Genomic DNA, 23,288 nt, shown 5'->3' with positions numbered 1-23,288 from the left:
TTTACACTTTAAGTAACTGTTTAAGGCACTCCAGGATCAACAATAGTGAATTTACACTGTATTTAAATGATGACAGTCCAGGATCAACAACAGTGAATTTACACTGTATTGAAAGGTCAGTGGTCCAGGATAAACATTATTGGATTTACACTGTATTTTTTCATTATATTTTTGAGAGGATTTTGACTTTAGTTGACAGCAGAGTAGGGAGTAAGTACATGAAAGCTTGTGGAGCTGAGATAGTGGAAGGGTCACCAAAGGACTTAGAGAATGGATTCAAACTCAGGTTGCCGTGAATACAACAGTGCCAAGTGTTGATGCACTAACCACTACGCCACTGACTATTTATACTGTACAAAAATGATAGTGATGGTCTAATATCAACTTTAGCGAGTTTACACTGTGATTACCTGTTTAAGGTGGTCCAAGATCAACAATAGTGAATTTAAACTGTATTTAAATGATGATGGTCCTGGATCAACACAAGCGAATTTAGACTGGATTAAAATGATGATGGTCCTGGATCAACATTAGTGAATTTACACTGTATTTAAATGTTTATGATGGTTCAGGATCAACTTTGGCGAATTTACACTGTATTTAAATGATGATGGTCCAGGATCAACAATAGTGAATTTAAACTGTATTTAAATGATGTTGGTCCAGGATCAACATTAGTGAATTTACACTGTATTTAAATGTTTATATTGGTCCAAGATCAACAATAGTGAACTTACACTGCATTTAAATGATGATGGTCCTGGATCAACACAAGCGAATTTACACTGGACTAAAATGATGATGGTCCAGGATCAACAATAGTGAATTTACACTGTATTTAAATGATGATGGTCCAGGATCAAAAATAGTGAATTTAAACTGTATTTAAATGATGATGGTCCAGGATCAACATTAGTGAATTTACACTGTATTTAAATGTTTATATTGGTCCAAGATCAACAATAGTGAATTTACACTGCATTTAAATGATGATAGTCCAGGATCAACATTAAGTGAATTTACACTGGATGTAAATGATGATGGTCCCGGATCAACAATAGTGAATTTACACTGCATTTAAATGATGATAGTCCAGGATCAACATTAAGTGAATTTACACTGGATGTAAATGATGATGGTCCCGGATCAACAATAGTGAATTTACACTGTATTTAAATGATGATGGTCCAGGATCAACATTAAGTGAATTTACACTGGATGTAAATGATGATGGTCCCGGATCAACAATAGTGAATTTACACTGTATTTAAATGATGATGGTCCAGGATCAACAATAGTGAATTTACACTGTATTTAAATGTTTATGACGGTCCAGGATCAACAATAGTGAATATACACTGTATTTAAATGATGATGGTCTAGGATCAACAATAGTGAATTTACACTGTATTTAAATGATGATGGTCCAGGATCAACATTAGTGAATTTACACTGTATTTAAATGATGATGGTCCAGGATCAACAATAGTAAATATACACTGTATTTAAATGTTTATGATGGTCCCGGATCAACAATAGTGAATTTACACTGTATTTAAATGATGAAGGTCCAGGATCAACAATAGTGAATTTACACAGGATTTAAATGATGATGGTCCAGGATCAACATTAGTGAATTTACACTTCATTTAAATGATGATGGTCCAGGATCAATATTAGTGAATTTACACTATATGTAAATGTTTATGATATTCCAGGATCAACAATAGTAAATATACACTGTATTTAAATGTTTATGATGGTCCTGGATCAACAATAGTGAATTTACACAGGATTTAAATGATGATGGTCCAGGATCAACATTAGTGAATTTACACTGTATTTAAATGATGACGGTCCAGGATCAACAATAGTGAATTTACACTGTATTTAAATGATGATGGTCCAGGATCAACAATAGTGAATTTACACTGTATATAAATGATGATGGTCAAGGATCAAAAATAGAAAAGTCACACTGTAATTTTATTGAAGTTTTGATTGGTTTTTACTTTAGTTGACTGGAATGATGAGACTATGGTCAGGACAGATTGTGAAGCAGAGATCAAGGAGGAGTTTCCAAATCATTTAGAAAGCAGAATTGAATCCAGGTTGCATTGAATACAAGTGTGCCAAGCATTGGCGCACTAACCACTACGCCATTGGGACTGACTGATAACAATGTACATAAATGATTGTGATGGTCTAGAATCAACTTTAGCAAGTTTACACTGTAATTAACAGTTTAGGTGGTCCAGGATCAACATTAGTAAATTTACACTTTATTTAAATGATGATGGTCCAGGATCAACAATACTGAATTTACACTGTATTTAAATGATGATGGTCCAGGATCAACAATAGTGAATATACACTGTATTTAAATGTTTATGATGGTCCCGGATGAACAATAGTGAATTTACACTGTATTTAAATGATGATGGTCCAGGATCAACAATAGTGAATTTACACTGTATTTAAATGATGATGGTCCAGGATCAACAATAGTGAATTTACACTGTATTTAAATGTTTATGATGGTCCAGGATCAACAATAGTGAATATTCACTGTATTTAAATGATGATGGTCCAGGATCAACAATAGTGAATTTACACTGTATTTAAATGATGATGGTCCAGGATCAACAATAGTGAATATACACTGTATTTAAATGATGATGGTCCAGGATCAACAATAGTGAATTTAAACTGTATTTAAATGATGATGGTCAAGCATCAACAATAGTGAATTTACACTGGATTTAAATGATGATGGTCCAGGATCAACATTAGTGAATTTACACTGTATTTAAATGATGATGGTCCAGGATCAACAATAGTGAATTTACACTGTATTTAAATGATGATGGTCCAGGATCAACAATAGTGAATTTACTCTGTATTTAAATGATGATCGTCCAGGATCAACAATAGTGAATTTACACTGTATTTAAATGTTTATGATGGTCGAGGATCAACATTAGTAAAAATACACTGTATTAAATATAATGATGGTCCAGGATCAACATTAGTGAGTTTACACTGTATTTAAATGATGATGATCCAGGATCAACAAAAGTGAATTTACACTGTATTTAAATGATGATGGTCCAGGATCAACATTAGTGAATTTACATTGTATTTAAATGATGATGGTCCAGGATTAACATTAGTGAATTTACACTGTATATAAATGATGATGTTCGAGGATCAAAAATAGAAAATTCGCACTGTTTTTTATTGAAGTTTTGATTGGTTTTTTACTTTAGTTGACTGGAAAGTTGAGACTATGGTCAGGACAGATTGTGAAGCAGAGATCAAGGAGGAGTTTCCAAATCATTTAGAAGGCAGAATTGAATCCAGGTTGCATTGAATACAAGTGTGCCAAGCATTGGCGCACTAACCACTACGCCATTGGGACTGACTGATAACACTGTTCATAAATGATAGTGATGGTCTAGAATCAACTTTAGCAAGTTTACACTGTAATTAACAGTTTAGGTGGTCCAGGATCAACATTAGTAAATTTACACTTTATTTGAATGATGATGGTCCAGGATCAACAATAGTGAATTTACACTGTATTTAAATGATGATGGTCCAGGATCAACATTAGTGAATATACACTGTATTTAAATGTTTATAATGGTCCCGGATCAAGAATAGTGAATTTACACTGTATTTAAATGATGATGGTCCAGGATCAACAATAGTGAATTCACACTGGATTTAAATGATGATGGTCCAGGATCAACATTAGTGAATTTACACTGTATATAAATGATGAGAGTCGAGGATCAAAAATAGAAAATTCACACTGTAATTTTATTGAAGTTTTGATTGGTTTTTTACTTTAGTTGACTGGAAAGTTGAGACTATGGTCAGGACAGATTGTGAAGCAGAGATCAAGGAGGAGTTTCCAAATCATTTAGAAGGCAGAATCGTACCCAGGTTGCATTGAACACAAGTGTGCCAAGCATTGGCGCACTAACCACTACGCCATTGGGACTGACTGATAATACTGTACATAAATGATCTTGATGGTCTAGAATCAACTTTAGTAAGTTTACACTGTAATTAACAGTTTAGGTGGTCCAGGATCAACATTAGTGAATTTACACTTTATTTAAATGATAATGGTCCAGGATCAACAATAGTGAATTTACACTGTATTTAAATGATGATGGTCCAGGATCAACAATAGTGAATTTACACTGTATTTAAATGATGATGGTTCAGGATCAACATTAGTGAATTTACACTGTATTTAAATGATGATGGTCCAGGATCAACAATAGTGAATTTACACTGTATTTAAATGATGATGGTCCAGGATCAACAATAGTGAATTTACACTGTATTTAAATGATGATGGTCCAGGATCAACAATAGTGAATTTACACTGTATTTAAACGATGATGGTCCAGGATCAACATTAGTGATTTTACACTGTATTTAAATGATGATGGTCCAGGATCAACAATAGTGAATTTACACTGTATTTAAATGATGATGGTCCAGGATCAACAATAGTGAATTTACACTGTATTTAAATGTTTATGACGGTCCAGGATCAACAATGGTGAATATACACTGTATTTAAATGATGATGGTCCAGGATCAACAATAGTGAATTTACACTGTATTTAAATGATGATGGTCCAGGATCAACAATAGTGAAATTAGTGAATTTACACTGTATTTAAATGATGACGGTCCAGGATCAACATTAGTGAATTTACACTGTATTTAAATGATGATGGTCCAGGATCAACATTAGTGAATTTACACTGTATTTAAATAATGATGGTCCAGGATCAACAATAGTAAATATACACTGTTTTTAAATGTTTATGATGGTCCCGGATCAACAATAGTGAATATACACTGTATTTAAATGTTTATGATGGTCCCGGATCAACAATAGTTAATTTACACTGTATTTAAATGATGATGGTCCTGGATCAACATTAGTGATTTTACACTGTATTTAAATGATGATGGTCCAGGATCAACAATAGTGAATTTACACTGTATTTAAATGTTTATGACGGTCCAGGATCAACAATGGTGAATATACACTGTATTTAAATGATGATGGTCCAGGATCAACAATAGTGAATTTACACTGTATTTAAATGATGATGGTCCAGGATCAACAATAGTGAATTTACACTGTATTTAAATGATGATGGTCCAGAATCAACAATAGTGAATTTACACTGTATTTTAATGATGATGGTCCAGGGTCAACATTAGTGAATTTACACTTTATTTAAATGATGATGGTCCAGTATCAACTATAGTGAATTTACACTGTATTTAAATGATGATGGTCCAGGATCAAAATTAGTGAATTTACACTGTATTTAAATGATGATGGTTCAGGATAAATAATAGCAAGTTTACACTGTAATTAATAGTTTATGTGGTCCAGGATCAACATTAGGGAATTTACACTGTATTTAAATGATGATGGTCCAGGATCAACAATAGTGAATTTACACTGTATTTAAATGATGATGGTCCAGGATCAACATTAGTGAATTTACACTGTATTTAAATGATGATGGTCAAGGATCAACAATAGTGAATTTACACTGTATATACATGATGATGGTCCAGGATCAAAAATAGAAATCTTACACTGTATTTTTAATGAAGTTTTGATTGGTTTTTTACTTAAGTTGACTGAAAAGTTGAGACTATGGTCAGGACATATTGTGAAGTAGATATCAAGGAGGAGTTTCCAAATCATTTAGAAGGCAGAATCGAACCCAGGTTGCCATGCATACAAGTGTGCCATGCATTGGCGCACTAACCACTACGCCATTGGGACTGACTGATAACACTGTACATAAATGATAGTGATGGTCTAGAATCAACTTTAGAAAGTTTACACTGTAATTAACAGTTTAGGTGGTCCAGGATCAACATTAGTGAATTTACACTTTATTTAAATGATGATGGTCCAGGATCAACAATAGTGAATTTACATTGTATTTAAATGATGATGGTCCAGGATCAACATTAGTGAATTTACACTGTATTTAAATGATGATGGTCCAGGATCAACATTAGTGAATTTACATTGTATTTAAATGATGATGGTCCAGGATCAACATTAGTGAATTTACACTGTATATAAATGATGATGGTCCAGGATCAAAAATAGAAAATTTACTCTGTATTTTTATTGAAGTTTTGATTGGTTTTTTACTTTAGTTGACTGGAAGGTTGAGACTATGGTCAGGACAGATTGTGGAGCAGAGATCAAGGTGGAGTTTCCAAATCATTTAGAAGGCAGATTCGAACTCAGGTTGCCATGTATACAAGTGAGCCAAGCATTGGCGCACTAACCACTACGCCATTGGGACTGACTGATAACACTGTACATAAATGATAGTGATGGTGTAGAATCAACTTTAGCAAGTTTACACTGTAATTAACAGTTTAGGTGGTCCAGGATCAACATTAGTGAATTTATACTTTATTTAAATGATGATGGTCCAGGATCAACAATAGTGAATTTACACTGTATTTTAATGATGATGGTCCAGGATCAACATTAGTGAATTTACACTTTATTTAAATGATGATGGTCCAGGATCAACAATAGTGAATTTACACTGTATTTAAATGATGATGGTCCAGGATCAACATTAGTGAATTTACACTGTATTTAAATGATGACGGTCCAGGATCAACATTAGTGAATTTACACTGTATTTAAATGATGATGGTCCAGGATCAACAATAGTGAAATTAGTGAATTTACACTGTATTTAAATGATGACGGTCCAGGATCAACATTAGTGAATTTACACTGTATTTAAATGATGATGGTCCAGGATCAACAATAGTGAATATACACTGGATTTAAATTATGTTGGTCCAGGAACAACATTAGTGAATTTACACTGTTTTTAAATGATGATGGTCCAGGATTAACATTAGTGAATTTACACTGTATTTAAATGATGATGGTCCAGGATCAACATTAGTGAATATACACTGTATTTAAATGTTTATAATGGTCCCGGATCAAGAATAGTGAATTTACACTGTATTTAAATGATGATGGTCCAGGATCAACAATAGTGAATTCACACTGGATTTAAATGATGATGGTCCAGGATCAACATTAGTGAATTTACACTGTATATAAATGATGAGAGTCGAGGATCAAAAATAGAAAATTCACACTGTAATTTTATTGAAGTTTTGATTGGTTTTTTACTTTAGTTGACTGGAAAGTTGAGACTATGGTCAGGACAGATTGTGAAGCAGAGATCAAGGAGGAGTTTCCAAATCATTTAGAAGGCAGAATCGTACCCAGGTTGCATTGAACACAAGTGTGCCAAGCATTGGCGCACTAACCACTACGCCATTGGGACTGACTGATAATACTGTACATAAATGATCTTGATGGTCTAGAATCAACTTTAGTAAGTTTACACTGTAATTAACAGTTTAGGTGGTCCAGGATCAACATTAGTGAATTTACACTTTATTTAAATGATAATGGTCCAGGATCAACAATAGTGAATTTACACTGTATTTAAATGATGATGGTCCAGGATCAACAATAGTGAATTTACACTGTATTTAAATGATGATGGTTCAGGATCAACATTAGTGAATTTACACTGTATTTAAATGATGATGGTCCAGGATCAACAATAGTGAATTTACACTGTATTTAAATGATGATGGTCCAGGATCAACAATAGTGAATTTACACTGTATTTAAATGATGATGGTCCAGGATCAACAATAGTGAATTTACACTGTATTTAAACGATGATGGTCCAGGATCAACATTAGTGATTTTACACTGTATTTAAATGATTATGGTCCAGGATCAACAATAGTGAATTTACACTGTATTTAAATGATGATGGTCCAGGATCAACAATAGTGAATTTACACTGTATTTAAATGTTTATGACGGTCCAGGATCAACAATGGTGAATATACACTGTATTTAAATGATGATGGTCCAGGATCAACAATAGTGAATTTACACTGTATTTAAATGATGATGGTCCAGGATCAACAATAGTGAAATTAGTGAATTTACACTGTATTTAAATGATGACGGTCCAGGATCAACATTAGTGAATTTACACTGTATTTAAATGATGATGGTCCAGGATCAACATTAGTGAATTTACACTGTATTTAAATAATGATGGTCCAGGATCAACAATAGTAAATATACACTGTTTTTAAATGTTTATGATGGTCCCGGATCAACAATAGTGAATATACACTGTATTTAAATGTTTATGATGGTCCCGGATCAACAATAGTTAATTTACACTGTATTTAAATGATGATGGTCCTGGATCAACATTAGTGATTTTACACTGTATTTAAATGATGATGGTCCAGGATCAACAATAGTGAATTTACACTGTATTTAAATGTTTATGACGGTCCAGGATCAACAATGGTGAATATACACTGTATTTAAATGATGATGGTCCAGGATCAACAATAGTGAATTTACACTGTATTTAAATGATGATGGTCCAGGATCAACAATAGTGAATTTACACTGTATTTAAATGATGATGGTCCAGAATCAACAATAGTGAATTTACACTGTATTTTAATGATGATGGTCCAGGGTCAACATTAGTGAATTTACACTTTATTTAAATGATGATGGTCCAGTATCAACTATAGTGAATTTACACTGTATTTAAATGATGATGGTCCAGGATCAAAATTAGTGAATTTACACTGTATTTAAATGATGATGGTTCAGGATAAATAATAGCAAGTTTACACTGTAATTAATAGTTTATGTGGTCCAGGATCAACATTAGGGAATTTACACTGTATTTAAATGATGATGGTCCAGGATCAACAATAGTGAATTTACACTGTATTTAAATGATGATGGTCCAGGATCAACATTAGTGAATTTACACTGTATTTAAATGATGATGGTCAAGGATCAACAATAGTGAATTTACACTGTATATACATGATGATGGTCCAGGATCAAAAATAGAAATCTTACACTGTATTTTTAATGAAGTTTTGATTGGTTTTTTACTTAAGTTGACTGAAAAGTTGAGACTATGGTCAGGACATATTGTGAAGTAGATATCAAGGAGGAGTTTCCAAATCATTTAGAAGGCAGAATCGAACCCAGGTTGCCATGCATACAAGTGTGCCATGCATTGGCGCACTAACCACTACGCCATTGGGACTGACTGATAACACTGTACATAAATGATAGTGATGGTCTAGAATCAACTTTAGAAAGTTTACACTGTAATTAACAGTTTAGGTGGTCCAGGATCAACATTAGTGAATTTACACTTTATTTAAATGATGATGGTCCAGGATCAACAATAGTGAATTTACATTGTATTTAAATGATGATGGTCCAGGATCAACATTAGTGAATTTACACTGTATTTAAATGATGATGGTCCAGGATCAACATTAGTGAATTTACATTGTATTTAAATGATGATGGTCCAGGATCAACATTAGTGAATTTACACTGTATATAAATGATGATGGTCCAGGATCAAAAATAGAAAATTTACTCTGTATTTTTATTGAAGTTTTGATTGGTTTTTTACTTTAGTTGACTGGAAGGTTGAGACTATGGTCAGGACAGATTGTGGAGCAGAGATCAAGGTGGAGTTTCCAAATCATTTAGAAGGCAGATTCGAACTCAGGTTGCCATGTATACAAGTGAGCCAAGCATTGGCGCACTAACCACTACGCCATTGGGACTGACTGATAACACTGTACATAAATGATAGTGATGGTGTAGAATCAACTTTAGCAAGTTTACACTGTAATTAACAGTTTAGGTGGTCCAGGATCAACATTAGTGAATTTATACTTTATTTAAATGATGATGGTCCAGGATCAACAATAGTGAATTTACACTGTATTTTAATGATGATGGTCCAGGATCAACATTAGTGAATTTACACTTTATTTAAATGATGATGGTCCAGGATCAACAATAGTGAATTTACACTGTATTTAAATGATGATGGTCCAGGATCAACATTAGTGAATTTACACTGTATTTAAATGATGACGGTCCAGGATCAACATTAGTGAATTTACACTGTATTTAAATGATGATGGTCCAGGATCAACAATAGTGAAATTAGTGAATTTACACTGTATTTAAATGATGACGGTCCAGGATCAACATTAGTGAATTTACACTGTATTTAAATGATGATGGTCCAGGATCAACAATAGTGAATATACACTGGATTTAAATTATGTTGGTCCAGGAACAACATTAGTGAATTTACACTGTTTTTAAATGATGATGGTCCAGGATTAACATTAGTGAATTTACACTGTATTTAAATGATGATGGTCCAGGATCAACAATAGTGAATTTACACTGTATTTTAATGATGATGGTCCAGGATCAACATTAGTGAATTTACACTTTATTTAAATGAAGATGATCCAGGATCAACAATAGTGAATTTACACTGTATTTAAATGACGATGGTCCTGGATCAAAAATAGTGAATTTAAACTGTAATTAAATGATGATGGTCCAGGATCAACAATAGTGAATTTACACTGTATTTAAATGATGATGGTCCAGGATCAACAATAGTGAATTTACACTGTATTTATATGATGATGTTCCAGGATCAACATTAGTGAATTTTTACTGGATTTAAATGATGATGGTCCAGGATAAACAATAGTGAATTTACACTGGATTTAAATGATGATCGTCCAGGATCAACAATAGTGAATTTACACTGTATTTAAATGTTTATGATGGTCGAGGATTAACATTAGTAAAAATACACTGTATTAAAAATAATGATGGTCCAGGATCAACATTAGTGAATTTACACTGTATTTAAATGATGACGATCCAGGATCAACAAAAGTGAATTTACACTGGATTTAAATGATGATGGTCCAGGATCAACATTAGTGAATTTACAGTGTATTTAAATGATGACAGTCCAGGATCAACATTAGTGAATTTACACTGGATTTAAATGATGATAGTCCAGGATCAACATTAGTGAATTTACAATGTATTTAAATGATGATGGTCCAGGATCAACAATAGTGAATTTACACTGTATTTAAATGATGATGGTCCAGGATCAACAATAGTGAATTTACACTGGATTTAAATGATGATGGTCCAGGATCAACATTAGTGAATTTACACTTTATTTAAATGATGATGGTCCAGGATCAACATTAGTGAATTTACACTGTATATAAATGATAATGTTCGAGGATCAAAAATACAAAATTCACACTGTAATTTTATTGAAGTTTTGATTGTTTTTTTACTTTAGTTAACTGGACAGTTGAGACTATGGTCAGGACAGATTGTGAAGCAGAGATCAAGGAGGAGTTTCCAAATCACTTAAAAGGCAGAATCAAATCCAGGTTACATTGAATACAAGTGTGCCAAGCATTGGCGCACTAACCACTACGCCATTGGGACTGACAGTTAACACTGTACATAAATGATAGTGATGGTTTAGAATCAACTTTAGCAAGTTTACACTGTAATTAACAGTTTAGGTGGTCCAGGATCAACATTAGTGAATTTATACTTTATTTAAATGATGATGGTCCAGGATCAACAATAGTGAATTTACACTGTATTTAAATGATGATGGCCCAGGATCAACATTAGTGAATATACACTGTATTTAAATGATGATGGTCCAGGATCAACATTAGTGAATTTACACTTTATTTAAATGATGATGGTCCAGGATCAACTATAGTGAATTTACACTGTATTTAAATGATGGTGGTCCAGGATCAACAATAGTGAATATACACTGTATTTAAATGATGATGGTCCAGGATCAACATTAGTGAATTTACACTTTATTTAAATGATGATGGTCCAGGATCAACAATAGTGAATTTACACTGTATTTAAATGATGATGGTCCAGGATCAACAATAGTGAATATACACTGGATTTAAATTATGTTGGTCCAGGATCAACATTAGTGAATTTACACTGTTTTTAAATGATGATGGTCCAGGATTAACATTAGTGAATTTACACTGTATTTAAATGATGATGGTCCAGGATCAACAATAGTGAATTTACACTGTATTTTAATGATGATGGTCCAGGATCAACATTAGTGAATTTACACTTTATTTAAATGAAGATGATCCAGGATCAACAATAGTGAATTTACACTGTATTTAAATGATGATGGTCCTGGATCAAAAATAGTGAATTTAAACTGTAATTAAATGATGATGGTCCAGGATCAACATTAGTGAATTTACACTTTATTTAAATGATGATGGTCCAGGATCAACAATAGTGAATTTACACTTTATTTAAATGATGATGGTCCAGGATTAACATTAGTGAATTTACACTGTATTTAAATGATGATGGTCCAGGATCAACAATAGTGAATTTACACTGTATTTTAATGATGATGGTCCAGGATCAACATTAGTGAATTTACACTGTATTTAAATGATGATGGTCCAGGATCAACAATAGTGAATTTACACTGGATTTAAAGGATGATGGTCCTGGATCAAAAATAGTGAATTTAAACTGTATTTAAATGATGATGGTCCAGGATCAACATTTGCGAATTTACACTGTATTTAAATGATGATGGTCGAAGATCAAAAGTAGAAAAAGTACAATGTATTTTTATTGTTTTTTTTCTTTAGTTGACTGGAAAGTTGAGACTATGGTCAGGACAGATTGTGGAGCAGAGATCAAGAAAGAGTTTCCAAATCATTTAGAAGGCAGATTCGAACCCAGGTTGCCATGAATACAAGTGTGCCAAGCATTGACGCACTAACCACTACGCCATTGGGACTGACTGATAACACTGTACATAAATGATAGTGATGGTCTAGAATCAACTTTAGCAAGTTTACACTGTAATTAACAGTTTAGGTGGTCCAGGATCAACATTAGTAAATTTACACTTTATTTAAATGATAATGGTCCAGGATCAACAATAGTGAATTTACACTGTATTTAAATGATGATGGTTCAGGATCAACATTAGTGAATTTACACTGTATTTAAATGATGATGGTCCAGGATCAACAATAGTGAATATACACTGGATTTAAATGATGATGGTCCAGGATCGACAATAGTGAATTTATGCTGTATTTAAATGTTTATGATGGTTCAGGATCAACATTAGTGAATTTACACTGTATTTAAACGATGATGGTCCAGGATCAACATTAGTGATTTTACACTGTATTTAAATGATGATGGTCCAGGATCAACAATAGTGAATTTACACTGTATTTAAATGATGATGGTCCAGGATCAACAATAGTGAATTTACACTGTATTTAAATGTTTATGACGGTCCAGGATCAACAATGGTGAATATACACTGTATTTAAATGATGATGGTCCAGGATCAACAATAGTGAATTTACACTGTATTTAAATGATGACGGTCCAGGATCAACATTAGTGAATTTACACTGTATTTAAATGATGATGGTCCAGGATCAACATTAGTGAATTTACACTGTATTTAAATGATGATGGTCCAGGATCAACAATAGTAAATATACACTGTTTTTAAATGTTTATGATGGTCCCGGATCAACAATAGTGAATATACACTGTATTTAAATGTTTATGATGGTCCCAGATCAACAATAGTGAATTTACACTGGATTAAAATGATGATGGTCCAGGATCAACAATAGTGAATTTACACTTTGTTTAAATAATGATGGTCCAGGATCAACAATAGTGAATTTACACTGTATTTAAATGATGATGGTCCAGGATCAACATTAGTGAATTTACACTTTATTTAAATGATGATGGTCCAGTATCAACTATAGTGAATTTACACTGTATTTAAACGATGATGGTCCAGGATCAAAATTAGTGAATTTACACTGTATTTAAATGATGATGGTTCAGGATAAATAATAGCAAGTTTACACTGTAATTAATAGTTTAGGTGGTCCAGGATCAACATTAGGGAATTTACACTGTATTTAAATGATGATGGTCCAGGATCAACAATAGTGAATTTACACTGTATTTAAATGATGATGGTCCAGGATCAACATTAGTGAATTTACACTGTATTTAAATGATGATGGTCCAGGATCAACATTAGTGAATTTACACTGTATATAAATGATGATGGTCCAGGATCAAAAATATAAAATTTTCTCTGTATTTTTATTGAAGTTTTGATTGTTTTTTTACTTTAGTTGACTGGAAGGTTGAGACTATGGTCAAGACAGATTGTGGAGCAGAGATCAAGGTGGAGTTTCCAAATCATTTAGAAGGCAGATTCGAACTCAGGTTGCCATGTATACAAGTGTGCCAAGCATTGGCGCACTAACCACTACTCCATTGGGACTGACTGATAACACTGTACATAAATGATAGTGATGGTGTAGAATCAACTTTAGCAAGTTTACACTGTAATTAACAGTTTAGGTGGTCCAGAATCAACATTAGTGAATTTATACTTTATTTAAATGATGATGGTCCAGGATCAACAATAGTGAATATACACTGTATTTAAATGATGATGGTCCAGGATCAACAATAGTGAATTTACACTGTATATAAATGATGATGGCCCAGGATCAACATTAGTGAATATACACTGTATTTAAATGATGATGGTCCAGGATCAACAATGGTGAATATACACTGTATTTAAATGTTTATGATGGTCCCAGATCAACAATAGTGAATTTACACTGGATTTAAATGATGATGGTCCAGGATCAACAATAGTGAATTTACACTTTGTTTAAATAATGATGGTCCAGGATCAACAATAGTGAATTTACACTGTATTTAAATGATGATGGTCCAGGATCAACATTAGTGAATTTACACTGTATTTAAATGTTTATGATGGTCCAGGATCAACAATAGTAAATTTACACTGTATTTAAATTATGATGGTCCTGGATAAACATTAGTGAATTTACACTGGATTTAAATGATGATGGTCCAGGATCAACATTAGTGAATTTACACTGTATTTAAATGATGATGGTCCAGGATCAACAGTAGTGAATTTACACTGTACTTAAATGATGATGGTCCATGATCAACATTAGTGAATTTACACTGTATTTAAATGATGATGATCCAGGATCAACAATAGTGAATTTACACTGTATTTAAATGATCATGGTCCAGGATCAACATTAGTGAATTTACACTTTATTTAAATAATGATGGTCCTGGATCAACAATAGTGAATTTACACTGTATTTCAATGATGATGGTCCAGGATCAACATTAGTTAATTTACACTGTATTTAAATGTTTCTGATGGTCCAGGATCAACAATAGTGAATTTACACTGTATTTAAATGATGATGGTCCTGGATCAAAAATAGTGAATATACACTGTATTTAAATGATGATGGTCCAGGATCAACTATAGTGAATTTACACTGTATTTATATGATGATGTTCCAGGATCAACATTAGTGAATTTACACTGGATTTAAATGATGATGGTCCAGGATAAACAATAGTGAATTTACACTGTATTTAAATGATGATCGTCCAGGATCAACAATACTGAATTTACACTGTATTTAAATGTTTATGATGGTCGAGGATTAACATTAGTAAAAATACACTGTATTAAAAATAATGATGGTCCAGGATCAACATTAGTGAATTTACACTGTATTTAAATGATGACGATCCAGGATCAACAAAAGAGAATTTACACTGGATTTAAATGTTGATGGTCCTGGATCAACATTAGTGAATTTACACTGTATTTAAATGATGATGGTCCAGGATCAACATTAGTGAATTTACACTGTATTTAAATGATGATGGTCCAGGATCAACAGTATTGAATTTACACTGTATTTAAATGATGATGGTCCAGGATCAACATTAGTGAATTTACACTGTATTTAAATGATGATGGTCCAGGATCAACAATAGTGAATTTACACTGTATTTAAATGATCATGGTCCAGGATCAACATTAGTGAATTTACACTTTATTTAAATAATGATGGTCATGGATCAACAATAGTGAATTTACACTGTATTTAAATGATGATGGTCCAGGATCAACATTAGTTAATTTACACTGTATTTAAATGTTTCTGATGGTCCAGGATCAACAATAGTGAATTTACACTGGATTTAAATGATGATGGTCCTGGATCAAATAATAGTGAATATACACTGTATTTAAATGTTTATGATGGTCCCAGATCAACAATAGTGAACTTACACTGTATTTAAATGATGATGGTCCAGGATCAACATTAGTGAATTTACACTTTATTTAAATGATGATGGTCCAGGATCAACATTAGTGAATTTACACTGTATTTAAATGTTTATGATGGTTCAGGATCAACAATAGTGAATATACACGGTATTTAAATGATGATGGTCCAGGATCAACATTAGTGAATTTACACTGTATATAAATGATGATGTTCGAGGATCAAAAATACAAAATTCGCACTGTAATTTTATTGAAGTTTTGATTGGTTTTTTACTTTAGTTGACTGGACAGTTGAGACTATGGTCAGGACAGATTGTGAAGCAGAGATCAAGGAGGAGTTTCCAAATCACTTAGAAGGCAGAATCAAATCCAGGTTACATTGAATACAAGTGTGTCAAGCATTGGCGCACTAACCACTACGCCATTGGGACTGACTGATAACACTGTACATAAATGATAGTGATGGTGTAGAATCAACTTTAGCAAGTTTACACTGTAATTAACAGTTTAGGTGGTCCAGGATCAACATTAGTGAATTTATACTTTATTTAAATGATGATGGTCCAGGATCAACAATAGTGAATTTACACTGTATTTAAATGATGATGGCCCAGGATCAACATTAGTGAATATACACTGTATTTAAATGATGATGGTCCCAGATCAACAATAGTGAATTTGCACTGGATTAAAATGATGATGGTCCAGGATCAACAATAGTGAATTTACACTTTGTTTAAATAATGATGGTCCAGGATCAACAATAGTGAATTTACACTGTATTTAAAAGATGATGGTCCAGGATCAACATTAGTGAATTTACACTGTATTTAAATGTTTATGATGGTCCAGGATCAACAATAGTAAATTTACACTGTATTTAAATGATGATGGTCCTGGATAAACATTAGTGAATTTACACTGGATTTAAATGATGATGGTCCAGGATCAACATTAGTGAATTTACACTGTATTTAAATGATGATGGTCCAGGATCAACAGTAGTGAATTTACACTGTACTTAAATGATGATGGTCCAGGATCAACATTAGTGAATTTACACTGTATTTAAATGATGATGGTCCAGGATCAACAATAGTGAATTTACACTTTATTTAAATAATGATGGTCCTGGATCAACAATAGTGAATTTACACTGTATTTCAATGATGATGGTCCAGGATCAACATTAGTTAATTTACACTGTATTTAAATGTTTCTGATGGTCCAGGATCAACAATAGTGAATTTACACTGTATTTAAATGATGATGGTCCTGGATCAAAAATAGTGAATATACACTGTATTTAAATGATGAAGGTCCAGGATCAACTATAGTGAATTTACACTGTATTTATATGATGATGTTCCAGGATCAACATTAGTGAATTTACACTGGATTTAAATGATGATGGTCCAGGATAAACAATAGTGAATTTACACTGTATTTAAATGATGATCGTCCAGGATCAACAATAGTGAATTTACACTGTATTTAAATGTTTATGATGGTCGAGGATTAACATTAGTAAAAATACACTGTATTAAAAATAATGATGGTCCAGGATCAACATTAGTGAATTTACACTGTATTTAAATTATGATGGTCCAGGATCAACAATAGTGAATTTACACTGGATTTAAATGATGATGGTCCAGGATCAACATTAGTGAATTTACACTGTATTTAAATGATGATGTTCCAGGATCAACATTAGTGAATTTACACTGTATATAAATGATGATGTTCGAGGATCAAAAATACAAAATTCGCACTGTAATTTTACTGAAGTTTTGATTGGTTTTTTACTTTAGTTGACTGGACAGTTGAGACTATGGTCAGGACAGATTGTGAAGCAGAGATCAAGGAGGAGTTTCCAAATTACTTAGAAGGCAGAATCAAATCCAGGTTGCATTGAATACAAGTGTATCAACAGGATCAACAATAGTGAATTTACACTGTATTTAAATGATGATGGTCCTGGATCAAAAATAGTGAATATACACTGTATTTAAATGATGATGGTCCAGGATCAACTATAGTGAATTTACACTGTATTTATATGATGATGTTCCAGGATCAACATTAGTGAATTTACACTGGATTTAAATGATGATGGTCCAGGATCAACAATAGTGAATTTACACTGTATTTAAATGATGATGGTCCAGGATCAACATTAGTGAATTTACACTGTATTTAAATGTTTATGATGGTCGAGGATTAACATTAGTAAAAATACACTGTATTAAAAATAATGATGGTCCAGGATCAACATTAGTGAATTTACACTGTATTTAAATGATGACGATCCAGGATCAACAAAAGAGAATTTACACTGGATTTAAATGTTGATGGTCCTGGATCAACATTAGTGAATTTACACTGGATTTAAATGATGATGGTCCAGGATCAACATTAGTGAATTTACACTGTATTTAAATGATGATGGTCCAGGATCAACAGTATTGAATTTACACTGTATTTAAATGATGATGGTCCAGGATCAACATTAGTGAATTTACACTGTATTTAAATGATGATGGTCCAGGATCAACAATAGTGAATTTACACTGTATTTAAATGATCATGGTCCAGGATCAACATTAGTGAATTTACACTTTATTTAAATAATGATGGTCATGGATCAACAATAGTGAATTTACACTGTATTTAAATGATGATGGTCCAGGATCAACCTTAGTTAATTTACACTGTATTTAAATGTTTCTGATGGTCCAGGATCAACAATAGTGAATTTACACTGGATTTAAATGATGATGGTCCTGGATCAAATAATAGTGAATATACACTGTATTTAAATGTTTATGATGGTCCCAGATCAACAATAGTGAACTTACACTGTATTTAAATGATGATGGTCCAGGATCAACATTAGTGAATTTACACTTTATTTAAATGATGATGGTCCAGGATCAACATTAGTGAATTTACACTGTATATAAATGATGATGTTCGAGGATCAAAAATACAAAATTCGCACTGTAATTTTATTGAAGTTTTGATTGGTTTTTTACTTTAGTTGACTGGACAGTTGAGACTATGGTCAGGACAGATTGTGAAGCAGAGATCAAGGAGGAGTTTCCAAATCACTTAGAAGGCAGAATCAAATCCAGGTTACATTGAATACAAGTGTGTCAAGAATTGGCGCACTAACCACTACGCCATTGGGACTGACAGATAACACTGTACATAAATGATAGTGATGGTGTAGAATCAACTTTAGCAAGTTTACACTGTAATTAACAGTTTAGGTGGTCCAGGATCAACATTAGTGAATTTATACTTTATTTAAATGATGATGGTCCAGGATCAACAATAGTGAATTTACACTGTATTTAAATGATGATGGCCCAGGATCAACATTAGTGAATATACACTGTATTTAAATGATGATGGTCCCAGATCAACAATAGTGAATTTGCACTGGATTAAAATGATGATGGTCCAGGATCAACAATAGTGAATTTACACTTTGTTTAAATAATGATGGTCCAGGATCAACAATAGTGAATTTACACTGTATTTAAATGATGATGGTCCAGGATCAACATTAGTGAATTTACACTGTATTTAAATGTTTATGATGGTCCAGGATCAACAATAGTAAATTTACACTGTATTTAAATGATGATGGTCCTGGATAAACATTAGTGAATTTACACTGGATTTAAATGATGATGGTCCAGGATCAACATTAGTGAATTTACACTGTATTTAAATGATGATGGTCCAGGATCAACAGTAGTGAATTTACACTGTACTTAAATGATGATGGTCCAGGATCAACATTAGTGAATTTACACTGTATTTAAATGATGATGGTCCAGGATCAACAATAGTGAATTTACACTTTATTTAAATAATGATGGTCCTGGATCAACAATAGTGAATTTACACTGTATTTCAATGATGATGGTCCAGGATCAACATTAGTTAATTTACACTGTATTTAAATGTTTCTGATGGTCCAGGATCAACAATAGTGAATTTACACTGTATTTAAATGATGATGGTCCTGGATCAAAAATAGTGAATATACACTGTATTTAAATGATGAAGGTCCAGGATCAACTATAGTGAATTTACACTGTATTTATATGATGATGTTCCAGGATCAACATTAGTGAATTTACACTGTATTTAAATGATGATGGTCCAGGATCAACAATAGTGAATTTACACTGTATTTAAATGTTTATGATGGTCGAGGATTAACATTAGTAAAAATACACTGTATTAAAAATAATGATGGTCCAGGATCAACATTAGTGAATTTACACTGTATTTAAATTATGATGGTCCACGATCAACAATAGTGAATTTACACTGGATTTAAATGATGATGGTCCAGGATCAACATTAGTGAATTTACACTGTATTTAAATGATGATGTTCCAGGATCAACATTAGTGAATTTACACTGTATATAAATGATGATGTTCGAGGATCAAAAATACAAAATTCGCACTGTAATTTTACTGAAGTTTTGATTGGTTTTTTACTTTAGTTGACTGGACAGTTGAGACTATGGTCAGGACAGATTGTGAAGCAGAGATCAAGGAGGAGTTTCCAAATTACTTGGAAGGCAGAATCAAATCCAGGTTGCATTGAATACAAGTGTGCCAAGCATTGGCGCACTAACCACTACGCCATTGGGACTGACTGATAACACTGTATATAAATGATAGTGATGGTGTAGAATCAACTTTAGCAAGTTTACACTGTAATTAACAGTTTAGGTGGTCCAGGATCAACATTAGTGAATTTATACTTTATTTAAATGATGATGGTCCAGGATCAACAATAGTGAATTTACACTGTATTTAAATGATGATGGTCCAGGATCAACATTAGTGAATATGCACTGTATTTAAATGATGATGGTCCAGGATCAACATTAGTGAATTTACACTTTATTTAAATGATGATGGTCCAGGATCAACTATAGTGAATTTACACTGTATTTAAATGATGATGGTCCAGGATCAACAATAGTGAATATACACTGTATTTAAATGTTTATTGTGGTCCAGGATCAACAATAGTGAATATACACTGTATTTAAATTATGATGGTCCAGGATCAACAATAGTGAATTTACACTGTATTTAAATAATGATGGTCCAGGATCAACAATAGTAAATTTACACTGGATTTAAATGATGATGGTCCAGGATCAACAATAGTAAATTTACACTGTATTTAAATGTTTATGACGGTCCAGGATCAACAATAGTGAATATACACTGTATTTAAATGATGATGGTCCAGGATCAACATTAGTGAATTTACACTGTATTTAAATGATGATGGTCCAGGATCAACAATAGTGAATTTACACTGTATTTAAATGTTTATGACGGTCCAGGATCAACAATAGTGAATATACACTGTATTTAAATGTTTATGATGGTCCAGGATCAACAATAGTGAATTTACACTGGATTTAAAGGATGATGGTCCAGGATCAACATTAGTGAATTTACACTGTATTTAAATGATGATGGTCCTGGATCAACAATAGTGAATTTAAACTGTATTTAAATGATGATGGTCCAGGATCAACAATAGTGAATTTACACTGTATTTAAATGATGATGGTCCAGGATCAACAAAAGTGAATTTACACTGGATTGAAATGATGATGGTCCTGGATCAAAAATAGTGAATTTAAACTGTATTCATATGATGATGGTCCAGGATCAACATTAGTGAATTTACACTGGATTTAAATGATGATGGTCCAGGATAAACAATAGTGAATTTACACTGTATTTAAATGATGATCGTCCAGGATCAACATTAGTGAATTTACACTGTATTTAAATGATGACGGTCCAGGATCAACATTAGTAAATTTACACTGGATTTAAATGATGATGGTCCAGGATCAACATTAGTGAATTTACACTTTGTTTAAATAATGATGGTCCAGGATCAACATTAGTAAATTTACACTGGATTTAAATGATGATGGTCCAGGATCAACATTATTGAATTTACACTTTGTTTAAATAATGATTGTCCAGGATCAACAATAGTAAATTTACACTGTATTTAAATGTTTATGATGGTCCAGGATCAACAATAGTGAATTTACACTGGATTTAAAGGATGATGGTCCAGGATCAACATTAGTGAATTTACACTGTATTTAAATGATGATGGTCCTGGATCAACAATAGTGAATTTAAACTGTATTTAAATGATGATGGTCCAGGATCAACAATAGTGAATTTACACTGTATTTAAATGATGATGGTCCAGGATCAACAAAAGTGAATTTACACTGGATTGAAATGATGATGGTCCTGGATCAAAAATAGTGAATTTAAACTGTATTCATATGATGATGGTCCAGGATCAACATTAGTGAATTTACACTGGATTTAAATGATGATGGTCCAGGATAAACAATAGTGAATTTACACTGTATTTAAATGATGATCGTCCAGGATCAACATTAGTGAATTTACACTGTATTTAAATGATGACGGTCCAGGATCAACATTAGTAAATTTACACTGGATTTAAATGATGATGGTCCAGGATCAACATTAGTGAATTTACACTTTGTTTAAATAATGATGGTCCAGGATCAACATTAGTAAATTTACACTGGATTTAAATGATGATGGTCCAGGATCAACATTATTGAATTTACACTTTGTTTAAATAATGATTGTCCAGGATCAACAATAGTAAATTTACACTGTATTTAAATGTTTATTGTGGTCCAGGATCAACAATAGTGAATATACACTGTATTTAAATGATGATGGTCCAGGATCAACAATAGTGAATTTACACTGTATTTAAATAATGATGGTCCAGGATCAACAATAGTGAATTTACACTGGATTTAAATGATGATGGTCCAGGATCAACAATAGTGAATTTACACTGTATTTAAATGTTTATGACGGTCCAGGATCAACAATAGTGAATATACACTGTATTTAAATGATGATGGTCCAGGATCAACATTAGTGA

The 23,288-nt window shown here is 32.5% G+C and overlaps 1 protein-coding gene and 1 long non-coding RNA gene across 2 annotated transcripts in view; one reads left to right on the top strand and one right to left on the bottom strand.

Annotated features, from left to right (window-relative positions):
- tenm2a (teneurin transmembrane protein 2a) overlaps positions 1 to 23,288 on the bottom strand; it is a 1,216,147-nt gene that overhangs the window by 921,941 nt on the left and 270,918 nt on the right. The gene's annotated exons all lie outside the window — the stretch shown is intronic.
- On the top strand, positions 11,359 to 14,690 carry LOC147840834 (uncharacterized). Its single transcript, XR_015507577.2, has 4 exons — positions 11,359 to 11,451; positions 11,734 to 11,967; positions 12,486 to 13,680; positions 13,917 to 14,690. It is a non-coding gene; the product is annotated as an uncharacterized LOC147840834 (long non-coding RNA).

Source organism: Danio rerio, chromosome 14 (genome assembly GCF_052040795.2).
Source record: "Danio rerio strain M-AB ecotype USA chromosome 14, GRCz13ab, whole genome shotgun sequence".
NCBI lineage: Eukaryota > Metazoa > Chordata > Actinopteri > Cypriniformes > Danionidae > Danio > Danio rerio.
Note: the sequence above shows the minus strand (reverse complement) of the source record. Positions and strands in the feature narration are given on the sequence as shown.